Below are 10,919 nucleotides of genomic sequence, written 5' to 3' on the forward strand. Positions count from 1 at the left end.
AGTCCTTCACTGATCACAAAAATTACAGCATATTATTGCATGCCTGTTATTGTCATAATTTACCAAAGCATATTCTATGTATGGTAATAATAATTTTCACTGCTGTATTTATGTTGTTGAACAGGCTTAATTTCATTTTAAGTCAAATGTGTAACACTGAGCCCTGATCTGTGTATTGAACCCCTGCTCTGTCATAAGCCCAGCACAGCAAATGCAGCCAAAGGATTCTGGGCTGTTGCACCTCACAGAGCCTTTACCTCATACTGATGTCTTTAACAGTACATGCAGGCTTCAGCTGAATCTCATTTACATACAGGGGCTGGCTATTGATTTCCTTCTGTCAAGGCCACTTGCTAAAATGTGTGCAGATACATTTAAATGCCTGATGAGGTTGGGATGCGTTGAGTCCTGAATGATCAGGCAGGCTCCTTGGAGTTCTTCCTTGCCAGGGGAGGGGCTTCATATATCTGACAAAGCTTGTTGTTTATTGGTTTCTATTCCACTTAAATCTGCATTTTGCCTGCCGTAAATGTTAAGCACAGGAACACATTTAGCTGTATACTGACACATCCTGTGGCCATTACATGTTTTCTGGCCCTTATTGAAAGGACTGACCAGCAAAATAGTTTGTTGGTTGTTGAAACGTGGAAACGTGACATAGTTTTGTGACATCATTTCTCTGTAATCCACATATTTTCATAGCGTTTGTTTATTACAGCCCACTTTTGTTTAAAAATATTCAATTGCATATTATTGGCAGACTGAAGTGCATGAACTCAGGCATTTTGTTGTTTGCAGCTCTGGTCAGATGTGTTTTATGTGCATGTGGATAGTCTGCCAGTCAGAGTAGTCAGGTTTCTGATAAGAGAGCAGCTTCTCTAGTTATTCATTGGCCTTTGTGTTTTTAGCAATCCCAGATGAACTTGTACAATAATGTTGTGAATGACTACAGATGTACATGAGTTGGGTTTTTTTACAAGTTAAACATGAGATGTTGGTCTAGCATAGTTTGGGATTTTAGTTTATATTGGAGTGCTCTGTTCCTTATATATATATATGTATATATATATATATATATACATATATATACTTGATATAATGTGCCAAATGATGGGCGGGTTTCCTACGGAAGCTACATATCTAGATTCTTGTCTTATCATGTGGCTCCAAAAAAGTGGTGTAAGGCAATAGGCTACCATCATAAATCTTCAAGCCTTCACGACAAGACTGCTCTCCAACCCTAATCTGTCATAGTGCGTATCTAATGGTTTCATGTGTACCACTAGAGAATGGGCAAAATGCCCACTGTCCTGTAGGCTAAGACCCTGCGGTACCGTTAATTATACTCAATGACAACAGGACAGGCCAAGCGCTGTTTATAAGAAAAAACAAATAGCAAAGTAACTCAGTTTATTCCCACCAAGGCACACAAAGACAGGATTTCATCAGGATTTTCAAACAGAACAATCTAGTACATCTTAATCTAGTACAAGGATTCATGGACTCTAGTCTTGTTGACAGTAGCCTGGTATCAGCATTTTAGACCACCAGTAGGGCTAAATTTCACAGAAATAGTTTTCTCTACACAAAAACACAAATGACAGAGATTGTGGTAGTTTCTAGATTGTAGGTCACCTCAGATAAAACATCACCAAACCAAAAGTTGGAAACATCTGCAGTTTAAAGCAAGTTTAATTTGTTCTTATGAATCTATTGGAAAATTCTGGGACTTTTTTTAAAACACTTGGCTCTCACTTTTGTGGCTTTGGCCCTAGTTCTGTTACTGTTTTTGCTTACAAACCGCATTACTGCAGTATAGGATACACCAAGATCGCATGGTCAAAGCCAGTGGGCAGTTTGGATTATCAATGCAGCATTCACCTTTGTTTTTAGCTCACAGTAAGATAATTTAGATAATTGGGTTAACCTGGCTCTTTGCTGCCTCACATGTGTTGCTTGTCCAGATGGACTCAGACTGTTGTGGAGTAATGCTGTGTCACTGCATTTCTGTCTCAGTCATTATGTTTACGTACCATCCTGTGAGAGGGTATTTAAAACCAAAGATGAATGCTGCCGTTTCTTGGATGGGAATGTGCAGGAAACATTGACTGAAGTGATTATTTTCATTGTGTTTAGTGCAGTCAGTTGTTAGAGTGAGCAGTCCAGGCACAGGTGCCAGATCCATCAGGTAGCGCCGCAGTAGGCAAGTTCTCACTTGTGTGGTGCCCTGTACTATGGTGTGGGTCAGCTTTATGTAAGCTTTGTGTGTCAGTAAGACTCCCTAATCCTGATTCCTACAAAGATACTTAGTCAGCCGGCCATCCACACAAACACACGTAAACAGGCAGTCTTTTCTTGTAACATTCAAACCTTGACATAAAGCTGTGTGTGTGTATGTACACGTCTTTATATGGTTGTGTGGACACGTTTTACTCTGATACCATTCTTGTGAGGACATTTTGGCCAGTCCTCAGAAGTTCAAATAGTTTTTTGAGGGTTAAGTCTTGGTTTTAGGGTTGGAATTAATTCTAGGTTAATTTAAGACTAAGGATTAGGTTTAGGCATGTAGCTGTGATGGTTACGGTCTAGGGAATGCATTATGTCTTTAAGTGTCCTCACAACTATAGTGAAACATGACTGTGTGTGTGTGTGTGTGTGTGTGTGTGTGTGTCAGTCAGACAGTGAAAGTGGGAAATGCTCTTTGTATGAAAGAAGAGACACTCAGTGGTAGCTTTGGCAGCAGCATCAACATACTCAATGCCATTTCTGCCAGCTAGCTGCCAATCTCTCTCCCCCTCTGTCTGCCTCTCTGTCTCAGTGATGCACTCCAGGTTTGTGAAAGATTAGCCCGTTGGGGAACATGCTTATGAAGCAGTGAGAAGATGCTCCTCAGCTTCTTGATAACACTTAAGTTTCACCCAGGGCTACAACAGCCTTATTTTGGTTGTTTTTATTGTATGAGTCAATCAAGTGTTTGGTCTTTTATAATATGAAAAGAAGTTATGATGCCAAAAACACAGACACTGTTGAACAGTTTTGGGTAAGTTGGATAGTTTCAGACAAGCCATAGTCTGAGTCAGAACTAAACTAAAGTAAGCTGGGGGAAAAAAACCCATCTCCATTCAGTAGTGTTTATTTTGAGATTAGTGTAACTGAGGTGGAAATAGCAGATGTTCAGTACAGAAATAACTCCCTAAATGTGACTTTTTAACATTTATTCGAGGAGTCATATTTATAAGCACAAATATAAGGAATGTAACAGGAGAAACAATAATTTATTGATTGTTTAGAGTCATGTAGTGAGTCCAGATTGCCTAAAGTCAGGTATTGAGATTCTAGATTACCTCTTATATTTATATATCTGAAGCTAAAGTCCATCTCTTTTTTTTTTATTTTTTTTTTCCAAGTGTAGGTAAAAAATGGATTACAGGGTCTATAAACAACTAGCATGTCATTGATAAATGACTTGGGGTTGTACTTTAGCTGGCTGCCTACAGTATATTCAGTTTAACAGTGGAAGGCACAGGACCAAGGATACAAACATGGCACCAATTTAATGTCTCTGCCAGAGATCAAGTCAGGCTTTATGATTACTTACATTGATTAGTATATAATAGATTTTTTGAATGTGTCTGGTTGTGTTACCATAAATTGGTATTGACACCTATAGGGAAACTGTTTTTCAGACAAACTCTGCCAGTTGTTCACATGGTTTTTAAAATTTCCCCAATCCAGTAGCTCCATCATCTCGGGTCTGTGGGTGAAAAACAAATACAAAGTAAATGCTGATGGACTGCAGAACAATGACTTCAGTTGTTAATCTCAGCCCTGTCAGAGAATCGCATGGACAACTGAGCTAAGTCATTTTCATTTTTTGCTATGGTTCAGGGGTGACTGGCCTCATTTGACCTGCACTGAATATCCAATATGTCCGCAGACAGACTTCTACCTGCTTCACAGCACAGTGATACATCCATTTTTTTTCTTGTTGGGCTTCTGATTTTTAACCTTCTGCCCAGAATGACACCTGGGTTCAAGCTAGCTGACCTTTTGTTTGTGGGAGGCTGAGATCAGTCAAGCCAGACTCACAAGAGGCCATCCCAAACACCCAGTCTCTATCTGTCATCTTGTCTTCTAGCTCATAATAGACTGCTGCTTTTAGCAACACAGTAAATCTTTGTAAGTCTACCTCAACGGTGGGCGTGACATGTTTGAGTGAAGATGAAGTAACTGTTTAGTAAAATAGTTTCTTAGTAATTAATATATTGAAGCCTTAGCTGTATGTTTCTGTTTATGTCCCCAAGTGTAAGATGAGTGAGGGAACCTGAAAGCAGAGTTGGATCAGCTGGTTTTATAAAAAACAGCTGTTTATTTGATAATTACCCAGAGTGAAGGCTAGTACTGAGAAATTCATGGACTCTTGGTGCCAGTCAGGACCCTGGTGCAGCATTTTGAATTTCTGAATATGCAGTTTCCATTTTTTTTTTTTTTTCCAGGTACACCCACCTATACCTCACGCAGGCTAATACAATAGTCCTGCAGTAAATCCTGCACCAGTCAATCATCAAGGTAGGCCCCTAAAAGCAGTAGAGTTAAAACCAGACTGAAACTTAATTGGGACATATCTCATGGTGGTTGCGTCATTCGGGGGAAAAAAAAAAAAAAAATCAGAAAAACAGTCACTGGCAGTGAGACAGCAGGCTGATAGAGATGACAACAGCCCAGCTGTCCTAGCTGTAGGTGCCGGTGTACTTTCTCTTCCAAAGCACAAGAGCTTTGTGAATTTTGAGGCATGGCTTGTTTGAGAAGCATATGTATTCCTCCTGTTTTCACATATAGAAAAACATCACATAAACAGAAGATGCCACTAGATCTTTGAATGGGAGATTTATTTTTGGGATGAGCCATAATCTCTTCACCCAACAGTATATTACAGAGCAGATAAGGAGTAGAAATATATGTGTGGGCCGGAAAAGGAAAAACATAAGTTTGACTCAAAGCATACCCTCACTGTTTAGCGCTCTCTCCTCTCTTGTAGGAAAGTGTATTTGTCTTGTGTATGTGTATCAGCTATGATTGTTCACTGTGTGTTGGTGTGTGCGCATCGGGGTTCATCATTCGGTCTGTGTGTGGGAGTGTGTGTTTGTTAAGGAGGTAATAAACAACCTCAGTGCGATGTTTAGCGCATCGCAGGCTTTATTTTGTGACATAATGCTGTAATTTAAGTTCTTTCAGGCTTTTTCATCCAGTTCTGTTATTCTAAGTGTTTTCCTGCATTTTGCTGAATGCCTTGTAACAAGCAATGGTTAGAGAAACAGTGTCATGGGAGCAAAACCTTTGCGGTTGTTTTGCTGCAATAAAACTCTTGTAGAAATATCTTAATATAATCACCATTGCACTGTTGGTATTACGTTAATAAGTAAATAATAAGTAATTAGTAAATAGACAATAATTGTAATTGTGGAATAAAAAGTAAATTTATAACATAAATTGTGCTTCTAGGTCAGATCATGAACATTTAAGCTGATCAAAATGTTAGATCTGTTAAGATTATTGGTGTCTTCCTGACAGCTGTACAACATTTTTTATATTTGTGACAGCACCCACTTACAGGCCAGTTACAATACACTGCTGAAATCCTCCATGGTATCTTTGAGTGTGTCAGCAGTGCAGAGACCGAGACTCACATGGCTCATTATCAGAGAACTAAAACTCTTGAGATGATCCAAAGATGCCATCTTCCCCCTCATGCCCATCAAATTAGTCACATATCTCAAACGCACCCAAGCCTTTGCTACATTTAACCCCTTCATCTCGTATTTAGGAAGTCTTTATGCACCGGTGACAGGCCTTATAGTTGGACGTATGGTACAGTAGCAGATCATGAATGGTCATCTCAGGGAATTTCTCAAGCAAAATGCAGTAATCTGTGAAAGAGCTAAATATACCATAGTTTGCAAAATGTGGTTTTAGGTGATCCCCAGCAGAATTAAAATGGGATCTGGCTCTCAATCTGAAGGCCAAATTTAACTTACATAAATTGCTGGTATTATAGTGTCTGTCTAGATAATTACATCTTATGTATCTTTATTGAGATACTTTAATATTACGGCTCTGTCGTTTATCTTGCGCCTTTTAATGGCTTTTCTTGATGGAGCACAGAGGTTGATGGTGACACCCCCTAAGGTCCCTCTAAGGTCTTTGAGACAGACCAGGCACAAGAGTCTGCTGAAGGCCAGCACTGCAGAGCAATAAAATCTTCATTTTTCTTGCTCAACCTAATGAGATACGAGGCAGAGTGCACTCAAGTGAATAGCATGTTATGATGGCTTTCTAAATGCATTAACATGCATCTTGGATAATGGCATTGTATACAGAAAAATGTAAAGGCCCACAAATTTATGTATATGACATAAATGCTCCCAGGATATGTCAGAAGTCCATTTCTTTACATCAGGGATAGAGAGAAATGTATTTAACAGCTCGTGGATGTCATTATGTTCCAGATGTTTTATAACTGTGAAACAATAAATAACAGTTATATTATTGCTTATACATGTTAATGTTATGCATGTAGTTGTCTTCATTTTGAAGAAGGAAAAGAAAAGAGTCTTAGGACACAGTAAAAAGTATGTAAAATGGGCTAAATGCTGATTCACCATTTGGAGACAGTTGACGTCAGATTTTTTTTTTTTTTTTTTTTTTTTTTTTATTTGCCTTTCATCACCAGGCATGCTGTCTTTCCCTGGTTCCCACCATATTGCAGCAAGTGTCACCAGACGGTTTGTAGAGCGTGTGATCTGCGGTTTTGAACTTGTTGAAGAACTGTGGGAATTCATAGCGTAACAAGTTAGACATGAGAAAAGAACATGAATTATTCCTTCATTGTTTTGAAGTGTTACGTTTCATGTTTCAGCAGGCGTCTTTGGGGAAGCAAATCATCCCTCTTTCAGTTATGTAATAAATACTAATGCCTACACGCGTGCAGACCCACACACAGAACAAAAGCAGACACACACATGAACACATTCACACAGGATGTACAAATACACAAATATACCATGGTCCTTTTATTGATTTGATGACTAGATGTGGTGTCTCTCTAATCTGACAGTTTCTCTGACTTTTCTCTTATTGACAATAAGATTCTATCAAGTAGCTTCAATATGTCAGCAATTCCTATGTAGAGCAGGATTCATAGGCAGACTGACTCTGGAGAGACTGCTCCTCTCTTCAGGCTTTAATCATGGACCATTTGCACTCACCAGACCCTGTTTTGTCCAAACACGGCATACTTCACCTCCTTCTTATGATGAAGTACCTGTTCAGTCAAAGCATTTAATGTAGAAGAAGATTACATAAACCATGTGCAGAAACTGTGGAATTACAAGAACACATAAGGTATAATAATAAAATAGATAAAATGGAGGGGAGCAGGAGGTTATTCTTTCCAGGCATATTACTTTCTATTGTGTTCATTATTTTTGTGGGAATGCGAATTGTTTTTATTTCATATTGAGAAATTCACTGTAACAATTTCAAATTAAACTTTAGGAGAAGGCTGCTCTAAATCAGGTTTCAAATTTATTTGGATGTAGTCAGTTTTGTTTTAGTACTACTACAGTATTTCTATCATTCATCTGCTTCTACTGACTTTGTGTGACTCCATCATCCAGATTAATATAATAATCCACTGTAAAAACCATAGAGTAAGAGCATGCAAATCAACCTTCACACAGGGCAGTGCAACCTATACAATTGTTATTAGATTACCAGGATTAAGAGCTAGTTTATATATGATTAAGTGTGAGTGGGAACCTTTCTATTGGAGGAAATTTTAGGATTAAACCAAGGGGAAAAAACGATGGGATTACATTACTGCAAGATCTCGCTCACACACACACACACGCACACGCACACGCACACACCTCAGAGACAGACAACCTTATATAGCAGGCAGCATACTCTATGTTTCATAGAGAATTTGGTGAAATGGTGAGTCTGCAAAGTCTTTCTTTTTGTTTGGTGATGTTATTCAGACTAAAGGAACTGGAACTGCACACGCAATCCTCCCTTCTGTTTCTCAGTTAGGGCAGCATGCATTACAAGACCAATGGGAAACAAAGTGCGTGTGGTCCTTAAACTCCCTGCCAGCTTGTGATCAGTGATAATTAGCAGAACTTGTTTCTTTCAATCAAAAAGGCTATTGTGAAATATTATAGAAACTCAGTCCTCTCCTGCTATGCCAGTATTCAACTGACCCATACCTACTCTACCTCCACTGGCTCTATAAAGCCCTCCTTGTCCAAACTAAACCGAGCGATTCTCAGCCTGACAAGTACAGACTTACTCTGTCAAACCCCAATTCTCTTTGACTGATCCAGGTTAATACTAGCAGTCAAACCAGCACCTTACTTTACCAGCTTACAATAGCTGTTAAACTTGCATATTGAGCCTTGTTGCTTTCTTTAAACACCCACTATCCTTACACACGCATACATGTTTACTTTACTACTTGTGAGTACTTTCACTGACAAAATTAGATTCCTTAGTCCCTTATCCTAACCTTAACCATTACAGCCTTAACCTTCAGAACCATAACCTTCAGACAGCCTTTTGAAGTTGTGAAGACTAGCCAAAATGTCCTTGCAAGGGTGGTTTAGAACTAAAATTTGTTCATGCAAATATACAGATATATACAGAGTAAATCTTTCACCCCTTCTAATCTATGCATATTATGTCAGCAGGCATGCCTTCTCTTTGATTTGTTTAAGATAAGTTAAGAAAACCTTTATTTGTCCCACAATGGGGAAATTGCACTGTTGCAACAGCACAGTACACAGCAGACTGCCAAAGTAGCCGAGATGTGAGATAAATAAGAAATTAAAAATATTAAAAAACACTAAGTGGAATAAAACTATAAGGCTACAAAAACTATAAGTGACTATAAGTGTGTACAATATGTGCCTATGGGTATGTGGACATTTATTGCAGTGTTCTGTCATATACTTTTAGCAGCAGAGCCTGGAGGAATGAATCAATACTATATGTGTGTGTATGTATGTATATATATATATATATATATATATATATATATACATACATACACACACATACACACACATATATACTGCAGTTACAGCTTGCAGGGGACAGCCTTGAGAATGCAAGACTCGATCAGCATGGTTACTCTTATCACTCAACTCTTCCCTCTCTCTGTACCAACATTGCTCAGCCCCTTTGCTTCCATGGCAACCTGGCACTAGTAATGTAATGGTGATGTGGCGATATCACGAATAATTATTGCAAACTATTCTATCCTTTTCATATTCACAGAGAGAATTAAAGTAGAAAACACATGATGCCAACAAGTTTACAAACATTTATTGGATTAATCCTACAGGCAACCAAAGTTAAGTTGTTTGCGATGGCTCTTCTGGAAAAACATGGTGCGAAATTCGTCAACAGTTGTAATCAACTGTGCAATCCCACACTCATTTTATAGGATAGGAGTGCAGGTTATATATTGGCTTTTTGTTATTTAAAATTTGGAAGGTGAGTATTTGGTAGTTTGTCTTTTGACTCAAGCGCAGTATCTAACCAATTTTGTTTATTGTACTATTACGTGACTGGTACTTCAGTGTCCAAGCAGCAAGAGAAAAGCAGCTACAGGTACTCATGTATGACTCCTTAATATAACTGAAGGTTGTTGATTACTGAATAGTTGGAAAAAACAATTGAACATTGAGACAGATGTCTGAGCACTGCAGCTGAAACATACCACATAGACTGTAATACTAGCTGCTACCTCCACTACTTTTTCCTCAATTGCTGATATGATAAATGTGTTGTAGGTAAAGGAAAATGAAAGCAATATCATGACTATTGTAATGTTTTGATGCATGTTGTACTTGTGCTAATTGGGTTTATTCTATGGTGCTTGGTAAAGGCGCTGCACCACTGGTTTAAGTTATGCTTCATTGTCTTTGATCACAGAACATCGATTTCTCAAAGTTTCATTAAAATTGGTGTATGGGCCCCGATGTCTTCCCGTATTATTTTACCTTCACCGGTCTCTCCTTGTTCAGTTTCAATGGGAAGTGAAGTTGGTGATCGTCTATATATGTCGAAGGTAAAGGCTCACAGCGCTGGGCAGTGTATAAACACCTTAAGATTACAGTTTAAAACAGTTTGCCACATTAACTAATGTACCTTACATGAAGAATCACTGTCACACTTTATCCTCACAAATTTGGTGGCTTTTTAAAATTTTTATATTTTTTATTGCTCATGTATACCACAATTCTCCACTCCCACATCCCTGCTTCCACTTATCATCAGAAGCCATTTTTTTCAACAAAAAAAAAATCCATTTCCCTCCCATATGTTATGAACCTCCACTTAGGCTGAATCAGCTAATGCTGTTATCAGTTGCCATGGAGACTGACTGAGTTAGGTTGTTGCTGTGGAAACTGAGCGGCTGCTCATTACCACCCACAGCAACCTTCTTCACTCCCTCGAGCCAACCAGCACCACGCAAACACTCACGTATGATTGCACGGACACACTCCTCTAATTATGTTTGTATGATATATCAGTTATGGTGTGTGTTTTTACTTAAACCTCGCAGAGAGACCATATGTTTTCTTATACAAACATGCAAGGAGATGCTTTGGCATTGTTCATGTAACGGTGAGGTCTAAATTGAATTGAGACAGGGAGGAGGATGATTCATTGTTCAACAAAATGAGATATTGTTCCTTTCATCCCAAATGTCAAAAAGCAGCCTGGAAGCTGTGTGTTTGGTCATAGTTTGCCCAATTAAGAGTGTTATATTCAAATGATTATATACAGTAATATAAAGTGTATATATATATATATATATATATATATATATATATATGTACTTTATATTACTG

The sequence above is a fragment of the Mastacembelus armatus genome, chromosome 21 (assembly GCF_900324485.2).
Source record: "Mastacembelus armatus chromosome 21, fMasArm1.2, whole genome shotgun sequence".
Taxonomy (NCBI): domain Eukaryota; kingdom Metazoa; phylum Chordata; class Actinopteri; order Synbranchiformes; family Mastacembelidae; genus Mastacembelus; species Mastacembelus armatus.